The following is an 11,663-nucleotide window of genomic DNA, read 5'->3' as shown; positions in this document are numbered from 1 at the left end:
ACATCTTGTAGCCATTAATAGGCTTTATGTTCCCAAACAAACATACTGGACAATTCGTTCCAATGATTTGGCCACCGATGGAACATTTGTGGTACATAACCGAGTGCTCAGTTCGTGATTAAAATACAACACCTGCATCACATTCCCAATTATGGACGGTTGTAGAGACCACATGGCTCAGTATTTCTGCTGCAGAGATGCAACTACTTGCTGAATTCATGCCACATCGAGTTGTTGTACTAAGTCAGAAAAAACTTTTGTCATCTCACTGTACAGTCAAAAAATCAGGGCTCGTACGGCAAGATTTTAGTTCCCATTTTCACCACGCGCTGCTAGAGCTTGGAACAGCAGAAAATAGTCTGAAGGTGATTCGATGTATTCCCTGCCAGGCACTTACGTGTGAATTGCAGAGCAGTCATGTATATTAACTGGAGATATCATTCCGCAAACGTCCAGAACTATGAGTAGCTCTCCTGAGGGGTGCGACAAAGTCCGACAAGTGGATCGACGAGGGCCTAAAGAAATTAATGGGGCCAAGTCAGGAGAATGCGATGGATGTGGCGGTACCTGGAACCCAATTTTACCGATGGGAGCCGTGGTTTTTCAAGTCGTAATGGGAAGAGCGTTGTCGTGTTGCAAGAACACATTTTCGTGACTATGCACACTTTCAACACAGTCACCGATCATCTATAGATGTACAATGTGTTTACACCCTCCATACCTAGGAACCACATCGTCCAGCGCTAACCTAAATTGTGGGTAGAGCAAACCAAAGACTGCGATTCATTGGCAGAACACTTAGAAGGTGCAACAGGTCTACTAAAGAGACTGGTTACAACACAATTGTCTGCCCTATTCTGGAGTGTTGCTGTGCGGTGTGGTATCCATGTCAGGTGGGACTGACGGATGACATCGAAAAAGTACAAAGAAGAGCAGCTCGTTTTGTATTATCGCGAAATCGGGGTAGTGTGTCACAGACATGAAACGTGAATTGGGATGGCAATCATTAAAACAAAGGCGTTTTTCGTTACGACGGAACCTTGTCATGAAATTTCAATCACTAGTTTTCTCCTCCGATTGTGAACACATTCTGTTGGCACCCACCTACGGTACATAGGGAGAAATGATCATCTCGATCAAATAAGAGAAATCGGGGCTCGCACAGAATAATTTAAGTGCTCGTTTTTCCCGTGTGCCGTTCGAGAGTGGAACGGTAGAGAGACAGCTTGAAGGTGGTTCATTGAACCCTCTGCCAGGCAGTTTATTGTGAACAGCAGAGTAATCACGTAGATGTAGATGTAGACATGTAGGAACTCACTGGTCTGACGGTACGGCTCGCGCATGCGTCTGCGAGGCATGCTGGACGTCTGCGCACGTCACACTGATCCATTACCTTCGGCTTATGGCGTCAACGAGAGACGCAGCCACATTTTATCGGTAGGTGGTGATGCGCCGCGATATCAATGTTGATCTTGAACCAGCGGACCGGAATGGTTGCAGCGCTAATCATTTCTGCAGAACGTACTAATGTACATGTCCTGTGAATATGAGCGTCCTATCTCCAGTCGTTCAAGGTGTTTCTTTCTGACCATGAGTGTATTAAGTCAGGCTAAAGGAAGGTTCCTTGGCTTCAAGTACGTAATTATCAGTTGCAGCATCTGTAACTTACACACCCGTCAATTATCTTATAGAGTTTTCTGTTGTTCACTAGATGCACAAACTGACAGTTCATTGCACTGTTCTGCACACTATCTCACCAACTCATAACAGTTTATGATACGACTCTGATGAGGCATTATGCTGAATGGTGCAGTGGGCTGTCAATTTGTGCACTTGGTGACTAATAGAAAAATACGATAACAATGGATTCATACAACGAAGTGTGGCGATACAAGATGATACACTCATTCCTATTTACGAATCACGTTATGGGAGCTAGGGTAAAAACCACCGAATCGAAATTCTCTGAAATCAGCCTGAACCGATAATGCCTTTATCATACCGTGCATCGTATATAAACGTTTGTTAGTGCTAATATAATTGCGTAGGCTTCCGCGGCTACAGCCAGCTGACAGACGTTTTCTCAGTATCGCACCGCGTCATAATTACATTGGAGAAACCAACGTTTCGGCCACGGTTACAGTGTCCTTCATCTGGTTTCTTCAGTGCAGTCTTTTATATTATGATCCAGTGCGATACGGAGAAAACGTTTATGTCATCTGTGGGTGCTGTTCATTCGTTGGACAATATTTCAAAGCTTGCTATTTTGAACATTCGCATCCTAGTTTCGTTTACATACGATCCGCTGAAAGCTTTGAATGCGGGTACCATTTGCGTTATTGGCAAAACTAGAAGAGCGATGCGTGGCTTACACCTCCTCTCTCTGCACAAGTTCTGATGGGCCGATGCGTCCTGTTCCTGTGTCTACCTACGGCTGCACCAAAGCAAATGAAATTTGGAAGGGTGCTCTACGAGTTACGGTGCAGTGTGTAACTGACAGACCAGTTTATGACAGGCATCATTTCAGAAGTCACACAGAACTTTCGCCTGTGCTCTACAGTGAACAACAGCACTGAAAAATAGGACGGTACAGCGAACGTCGAGTTTTATTCATTTTTTAGTTTTTAACCATTAGATTGATTAAAATATTCATTTTTGTTCCCATCTTTTGCAATATTTCTCTGTATACCCTCTATAGTCAACAGCTTCGGTTTTTATTCTTCGTATTCTCCTTCCAAGAGATGTACGTCTGGGTGTCTTGACTGCATGTCTTACAGATCTGTCTTCTTCAACAGAAATTTTTCATAGATTTATTTCTCCTGATTATCTTTTTTGTATGCGTTTCTTTTGAAATGACTCTGTCTGTGCCATTTTTAGGGCAATTACGTTGCACAAAATTTCAAGCGATTTGAGATTCTTTTCTTGCGTTTTCCCGCCGTCAACGTTTCACTCCTGTATGATACTGTGTTTCAAAAGTACTGTATCTAAAACGTCTTACTCGTTCCAGTCTCTGATTCAGTAAATTTCTTTTTTTTGAAAATCTTTCTCTAGATTTACATGTACAGGGGTGGACAAAAACACGTTAACACCATAAACACAGCACATTACTATGTCTAATAGTGTGTGGGCAAACCGTTGGCATTCAAAACAGCTTTATATGGTCTCAGATGGATAAGTACAGTCCTCGTGTGCTTTTCAAGAGAACCTTATACAACACTACTGGCCATTAAAATTACTACACCAAGAAGAAATGCGGATGATAAACGCTTATTCATTGGACAAATATATTAAATGTGATTAGATTTTCACGCAATTTGGGTGCATAGATCTTGAGAAATCAGAACCCAGCACAACCACCTCTGGCCGCAATAACGGCCTTGATACGCCTGGGCATTGAGTCAAACAGAGCTTTGATGGCCTGTACAGGTACAGCTGCCCATTCAGCTTCAACACGATACCACAGTTCATCAAGAGTAGTGAATGGCATATTGTGACGAGCCAGTTGCTCGGCCACCATTGACCAGAAGTTTTCAATTGGTGAGTGATCTGGTGAATGTGATGGTCAGGGCAGCAGTCGAACATTTTCTGTATCCAGAAAGGCTCGTACAGGACCTGCAACATGCGGTCGTGCATTATCCTGCTGAGATGTACGGTCTCGCAGGGACTGAATGAAGGGTAGAGCCACGAGACGTATCACATCTGAAATGTAGCGTCCATTGTTCAAAGTGCCGCCAATGCGAATAAGAGGTGACCGAGACGTGTAACCAACGGCATCCCATACCATCACGCCACGCCACGTATGGCGATGACGAATACACGCTTCCAATGTGCGTTCACCGCAATGTCTCCAAACACGGATGCGACCATCCTGATGGTGTAAACAGAACCTGGATTTATTCGAAAAAATGACGTTTTGCCATTCGTGCACCCAGGTTCGTTGTTGAGTACACCATCGCAGGCGCTCCTGTCTGTGATGCAGCGTCAAGGGTAACTGCAGCCATGGTCTCCGAGCTGATAGTCCACGCTACTGCAAACGTCGTCGAACTGTTCTTGCAGATGGTTGTTGTCTTGCAAACGTCCCCATCTGTTGGCTCAGGGATCGAGACGTGGCTGCACGATCCGTTACAGCCATGCGGATAAGATGCCTGTCACCTCGACTGCTAGTGATACGAGGCCGTTGGAATCCCGCACGGCGTTCCGTATTACCCTACTGAACCCACCGATTCGATATTCTGCTAACACTGATTGGATCTCGAGCAACGCGAGCAGCAACATCGCAATACGATAAACCGCAATCGCGATAGGCTACAATCCGACCTTTATCAAAGTCGGAAACGTGATGGTACGCATCACAAGAACCTTTCACCAGGCAACGCCGGTCAACTGCTGTTTGTGTACGAGAAATCGGTTGGAAACTTCTCTCATGTCAACACGTTGTAGGTGTCGCCATCGGCGCCAGCCTTGTGTGAATGTTCTGAAAAGCTAATCATTTGCATATCACAGCATCTTCTTCCTCCTGTCTGTTAAGTTTCGCGTGTGTAGCACGTCATCTTCGTGGTATAGCAATTTTAATGGCCAGTAGTGTATTATTCCTGCAAAATAGTGAGAAATTGAGACAACGATGACGGAGGGAAATAGCGACCACGCAGGCTTCTCTCCGAAGTAGACGACAAAGACTCAACAATACTGAGATCTGGTGACGATGATGCTCAGGTGAGATGTTCACAGAAGTCTTGCTCGATGCGAGCTGTTTGAGCAGGCGCCTTGTTGTCTTGGGAAACATATCACTGTTGGGGAGCAAACATTGTACCATGGGATGGACTTGATCCGCCAGAATGACCACATAGTCCTTGGCAGCAACGGGTCCTTGCAGAGTTGCCACGGGCCAAATGGAATACCGGGATACGGCTGCATATAATCCCCCCACCATGTTTCACTTGTCGCACTTAAACTAGGCCAGAAGTTGGACAGAGTGGTGAAACAAGACTCATCCGACCGTATGACGTTCTACCGTTGTTCACGTTTTATGGTTTCGGCACGACACTTACTAGTTTCAGGCATCTTCGTCGCTGATGAGTAGTTTTGGAATTTCAGCACGTCCTGCATTTCCCATATTATGGAGCTCCCTTAGTGTTGCTTTAGTGCTGACAGGGTAGCGAGTGCGACATTCAGTTCCCCAGTTCAGCAGCTGTCGTCCTCTTATTTTTCGCGACAATGCTCCTCAATAACCGTCTGTCACGTTCATTCAACCCACACTTTCATCCGCATTGTGAGTTTGTGAATGATGTCTCTCCGCTTTCCCTGCAAGCAGTTTAAGTGCCTCCTGAAACACCAAACATGTCGTCTACCTTGGTTGCGAAAGCAGACACAGCACGAGCACGAACAATCTGCCGAGGTTCGAATTCGTGTCGGTCCGACACAATGCGCTCACAACTACACACAACACTGTTCTGGCCACGAATGACACCTGCAACGTACTGAGGGCACTGCAGAAGTGCCATTCATGGTCAAATACAACAGCACCACCTGCTGGTTTGGCTATTATTTGCATTTATGTTCAAGCATATATTTCTCACTACGTGTGTGATGGAGGCTTACTTGTACCACTTGTAGTAACTCCCTCTCGTTTTCACTCACAAATGCAGCGTGGGAAGAATCATTGTCTACATCCTTCCAACGATTTATCTTATCCTGTCTTCGCAGTGTTGGTGGCAGAAGGATCGTCCTGTAGTCTGTCGCAAATGCTGGTTCTCTAAACTTTCTCAAGTTTCACTAAAAGAACGTCTTCTGCCCTCTGGAGATTCCCATTTTAGGTCACTAACCATTTACGTGATACTCGCGTGTTGATTGGACCTTCTGGCAACAAATACAACAGCACACCTCTGAATTTCTCGATGTCTCCTCTAATAAAACCTGGTGAGGACCTCAAACACTTGAGCAATACTCAACAAGGGGTCGCACAAATGTTCTGCACGTGGTCGCCCTTATACAGTGTGAACCAGAGGTCCACTGACAAATACTCAGAGGTTGTTCAGGGGTTCTTTAATGTCGCGAGTCAAACCGCAATAGCATTTTATTGCAGTAAGCTACCTTGCAGTACGGGCTCGTAGCTTTGGAGCCGGTGGCTGCGACAGTCGCTTGTATCTCGGCGTGATTCACTCGCACCTGTCGCTAACACGACCCCGGGAAGCGCTACTCGTGTCAATTCCAGCGACAGAATATTCAAACCCTTAAGAATCTAAATAAACTATACTAAATCTTATTCAATTTCGAAAAAAACTTTACATTTAGCCTTTTGTTAAAAAAAAGCTGGTTGCAAAATCTCAGCTTTCTGGCTGGGATACTTTCAGAGTTAGAGAAAATTACCAAAAATACCAAAAACCGACACTAGTAAGATTAAAGTCCGTTCGGATGCATAACAGTTTGTCCTTTACCATCAGTTGGAATCATTACTGAAGTTTACAGAATGTTAGGGCAGTATGTTTGAATTTTTATACTTAAATAACGTTCAGTATTTTTGTTTCCGTAATAGAGAATTCAATAAGAATTAATATTCGTTTAATAACTATTTAGAAGGAAGGTCAGCGTTGGCCGTAATATTGATGGTTTATTGATAGCAAAATCGATTTTGAATCACATAGTGATCATCTTCAGTGCTGTGGTGTACAAATTAAACTCATAGGCACTGGTGTCAAGTTATTATCAGTAACCAAAACTGAGAAGCGATCACAATAACACCATGGAGGCGCCAATCAATAATAACTATTTGTTTTGTTGTGTACATAAATGAGAGTAAATGAGAGTGTGTATGCGGTGCATAGGTGAAGATTCAATATTATCTCCTGTTAAACGTTATGTAATTTGGTCATGGGAAACTGTGCAACAAACTGTTGCAACGAAAGCTGTAATTCCCCTTACTTGCTGATGACGTATGTCCAAGTGTGCTTGTTTTTGTAAGAAGGCACCCAGAATAGTTATTTGTAAGTTATATTTTTCTTAAGTTATTTCAAGATTATTTTTCATTTCTTTTGATTTGGTGGAACAATTTATTAATATTTGCAGCATAAAATGACGTAAACGCTTATGTGAATGTTGACTGGAGTAAAACAGTTTAGGGACGAATATGATCTTGAAAGATTGATTTTATTGGCTATTCATTTGATCAACCAATCAGAGGGAAGTCTTTCCCGCGCCCTATCAAGTAGTACATGCGCTGTGAGGCACGGCATTGAGGCAGTCGTCGCACGCGCAGGTCATGTAGAATGTGTCCGAAAAAGCTATATGTAAAATGAAGAGGGTACAGTTATTTCGCGTTCGGTTTATATCTCCGTGAAAGCAGATGTATTTACGGACAGATTGTGAAAATCTGAGCTTTGTGAAGGAATTAGTTTGGAGATTATCGGGTGTGAATTCTCGGCCTTTGTAAAGAATTCCGCGTGGCGTATTTCGTAATCGTTTACGGAATAGTTGGCGAGCAACTTCTTTTAAAGAACTCCGCTTGAAAAGGACCGAATGTGAAACTCATGTTGTAGCTGAGTATAAACTGTGAAAATCGCGTAACAATTCGGGTTGAAGTTTGGTACAGTTCTGGCTTTCTTGCATGTACTAGATGGTATGAGCTGTGAGATGAGGACATCGATATTAACAGTTAGTTTTAAATGCGGGCTGATGGCACCTATCTGATTTGGCATCAAAAGCAAATAAAGAACTATTTGCCGAATTTTGACATTTTTCTAAGAGATGAAACAATCGCCCACCACCCGAAAATTGTTATGAGGTATTTACATGACTTTTGCTACAGAGTTAATGTGGACTGTGCTAACGTTAAGTATTGACGATGTTTTTCTTCAACGCTGCTTTTAACATCGTCAGAACAGTATCCACGTTGCAGAGAAGCGGGTTTGTGACCAGACGCCGTACTAAGGTAGGTGGAACTTTTGTGGTTGACAGTACGACCTGAATGTTTTGCTGTCAGTGACCCAGGGTCTCCGGCGGCGTGTTGCAGGTTTATAATGTAATTACACTGTCCAGCTACATTAATGTGTACAACTCTGAAAAGCCTGAATAACCACCTTTTGCAGCGCCGACCACTGCGATATGTGCAGGAAGAGAGTCTGTAAGGTTCTGGGAAGTAAAGTACGGATAGGCAGGTAGAGCCATGCGGACTCCAGCTCTGTGGCCGGCTGCGATAGATTTCCCGGTTGAGATGTACGGTGTGAATAGGCCGATCGAGTTGGTCTCACAGTTTCTCGACTGTGTTTAAATCCGGGGAGTTTGGTAGCCAGGAGAGTATAGCAAAATCATACTGGCCTCTTTGAACCACGCACGTTCGCTGCGAGCTGAGTCACATGTTGCACTGTCCTGCCTGTAGATCCCATCGTGCCGAGGAAAAACGAGCTGCGTTTGGGGGTGGACATAGTCCCCAAGGATACATGCGTACTCGTGTTGTGTGTAAATCGAAGGGGGATCCCTGCTATCAGCTGCGGTGGGACATTTAGCGGAATCAGCGCATTCAAATAACTAATAAGCTTTGCTGGGCAATGGATCAAATTTCTTCATTGCGAATGCGCAAAACACGTTTGAGCTCCCGTGGGAATCCCTAAGTAGCGAACAGGAGTATCATGGACAGGGGCTGCGGATAGGGGGCGCTCGGTGGCAGTGTGGATTGGGCGTGACGCGTGCCGAGATAGGCTGTGCAGGTGCGGTAACGCTGTGTCCCGGATGGCGCAGTGGCTAACGTACCTGCCTAGTAAGCAGGAGATCCCGGGTTCGAATCCCGGTCTGGTACACATTTTCGCTCGTCGCCGCTTATTTCGCTTAATGTCCCGCCGCAGCTGGTAGCAGTGATCCCCCTTTGATTGACATATAGTGTTTCACAGCTAGTGGATCTGCGTTGTGCCTGTTCTTTCGAAGGAACAGACGGCGTGCATTAAAAAAAAAAAAAAAAAAAAAAAACTACTTGTGTTGATCCAATGTGCTCTCCAGAACGACGAGATCACCAAGAGAGTGCCATGAAAACATTCCCCAGACCACAACACTCCATTCTCCTGCCTGGACCCTTGTGATGATTGTTGTACTGTGTCGACCAGCTGTGCGGTGAAATAAGACGGGATTCATCTGAGAACGCCACCTGTCGCCTCTAAGTGGACGTCCAGTTGCGGTACTGGCGTGCAAATTCCAATCATTGTCGTCAATGAAGAGCACTCAGCATGGGTCCATGATCATGCGGTGTCCCACACGCGGCAATCTTCACCAAACGGTCGTTGAGGAGACACTGTCGGTAGCCCTTTGGTTCAGCTGGGCGGTCAGTTGCTCGACAGTCACAAGTTTATTAACTTGTATACACATCCGCAGACGTCGTGCAGCCCAGTCATCTATGTTCAGCGGTGCACCACAGTTTCCTCGACGCCAGTTCTGCGGAACGCCATTTTGCCATGACTTTATACTTTAACCACTCGGCGCGCGAACAGTCTACAGACTTAGCCGTTTCGTAAATACTTCCATTCTTGGTCCGAAAGTGATCATTCCCATTCGGACTTCAGATAAATCGCTTCGTTTCCTCATTTTGACAACCATTCAAACCATTTTATCCAGATTTATGTTTTTCGTGATTTCCCTCTTAAATCGCACCAGGCAAATCCTCCAGGCCGGTGCAGGAGCAGCTCTGTGTAGCGCCGTGGTGCCGGTCTTCTATTGCATTCAGTGAGACGAAGTTAACTGGAGCTGTTGTTGTTGTTGTCTTCAGTCCAGAGACTGGTTTGATGCAGCTCTCCATGCTACTCTATCCTGTGCAAAATTCTTCATCTCCCAGTACCTACTACACCATACATCCTTCTGAATCTGCTTAGTGTATTCATCTCTTGGTCTCCCTCTACGATTTTTACCCTCCACGCTGCCCTCCAGTACTAAATTGGTGATCCCTTGACGCCTCAGAACATGTCCTACCAACCGATCCCTTCTTCTAGTCAAGTTGTGCCACAAACTCCTCTTCTCCCCAATTCTATTCAATACCTCCTCATTAGTTAAGTGATCTACCCATCTAATCTTCAGCATTCTTCTGTAGCACCACACTTCGAAAGCTTCTATTCTCCTCTTGTCTAAACTATTTATCGTCCATGTTTCACTTCCATACATGGCTACACTCCATACAAATACTTTGAGAAAAGACTTCCTGACACTTAAATCTATACTCGATGTTAACAAATTTCTCTTCTTCAGAAACGCTTTCCTTGCCATTGCCAGTCTACATTTTATATCCTCTCTACTTCGACCATCATCTGTTATTTTGCTCCCCAAATAGCAAAATTCCTTTACTACTTTAAGTGTCTCATTTCCTAATCTAATTCCCTCAGCATCACCAGACTTAATTCGACTACATTCCATTATCCTCGTTTTGCTTTTGTTGATGTTCATCTTATATCCTCCTTTCAAGACACGGTCCATTCCGTTCAACTGCTCTTCCAAGTCCTTTGCTGTCTCTGACAGAATTATAATGTCATCGGCGAACCTCAAAGTTTTTATTTCTTCTCCATGAATTTTAATGCCTACTCCGAACTTTTCTTTTGTTTCCTTTACTGCTTGCTCAATATACATTTTGAATAGCATCGGGGAGAGGCTACAACCCTGTCTCACTCCCTTCCCAACCACTGCTTCCCTTTAATGTCCCTCGACTCTTATAACTGCCATTTGCTTCCTGTACAAATTGTAAATAACCTTTCGCTCACTGTATTTTACCCCTGCCACCTTTAGAATTTGAAAGAGAGTATTTCAGTGAACATTGTCAAAAGCTTTCTCTAAGTCTACAAAACGTAGGTTTACCTTTCCTTAATCTTTCTTCTAAGGTCAGTCGTAAGGGCAGTATTGCTTCACGTGTTCCAATATTTCTACGGAATTCAAACTGATCTTCCTCGAGGTCGGCTACTACCAGTTTTTCCGTTCGTTTGTAAAGAATTCGCGTTAGTATTTTGCAGCTGTGACTTATGAAACTGATAGTTCGGTAATTTTCACATCTGTCAACACCTGCTTTCTTTGGGATTGGAATAATTATATTTTTCTTGAAGTCTGAGGGAATTTCGCCTGTCTCATACATCTTGCTCACCAGATGCTAGAGTTTTGTCGGGACTGGCTCTCCCAAGGCTGTCAGTAGTTCTAATGGAATATTGTCTATTCCCGGGGCCTTGTTTCGACTCAGGTCTTTCAGTGCTCTGTCAAACTCTTCACGCAGTATCATATCTCCCATTTGATCTTCATCTACATCCTCTTCCATTTTCATAATATTGTCCTCAAGAACATCGCCCCTGTATCGACCCTCTATATACTCCTTCCACCTTTCTGCTTTCCCTTCTTTGCTTAGAACTGGGTTTCCATCTGAGCTCTTGATAAATTTAAGAAACAACGGGCAGCTGGCTTGGACCAACAGCAAAATCTGTAACCCCACGTATCCAAGCTAGCCCAAACAATGCACCCGGATTGCAATCATGGTTGACCCCAATGAACAGGGACATTTGCAATATAAACAGGCATAAACCCTTAGCAATGTACGTAAAAGTGTATAAATATAACTTGAACCATAATTCCCACATGGATTCAATTAAGACCGGAGAATTTACTTTCCCTCTTTAGTGAGTATATATTACAGCGGCGACTCACCATATTCATGAGCT

General features: G+C 44.2%; 1 non-coding gene across 1 annotated transcript; it reads left to right on the top strand.

The window, feature by feature from the left end:
• The first annotated feature begins 8,714 nt into the window (after window positions 1-8,714).
• Window positions 8,715-8,789, top strand: Trnat-agu. The gene has a single exon. It is a non-coding gene; the product is annotated as a tRNA-Thr (tRNA).
• The last annotated feature ends 2,874 nt before the right edge of the window (window positions 8,790-11,663 follow it).

Source organism: Schistocerca americana, chromosome 6 (assembly GCF_021461395.2).
Source record: "Schistocerca americana isolate TAMUIC-IGC-003095 chromosome 6, iqSchAmer2.1, whole genome shotgun sequence".
Classification (NCBI taxonomy): domain Eukaryota; kingdom Metazoa; phylum Arthropoda; class Insecta; order Orthoptera; family Acrididae; genus Schistocerca; species Schistocerca americana.
Note: the sequence above shows the minus strand (reverse complement) of the source record. Positions and strands in the feature narration are given on the sequence as shown.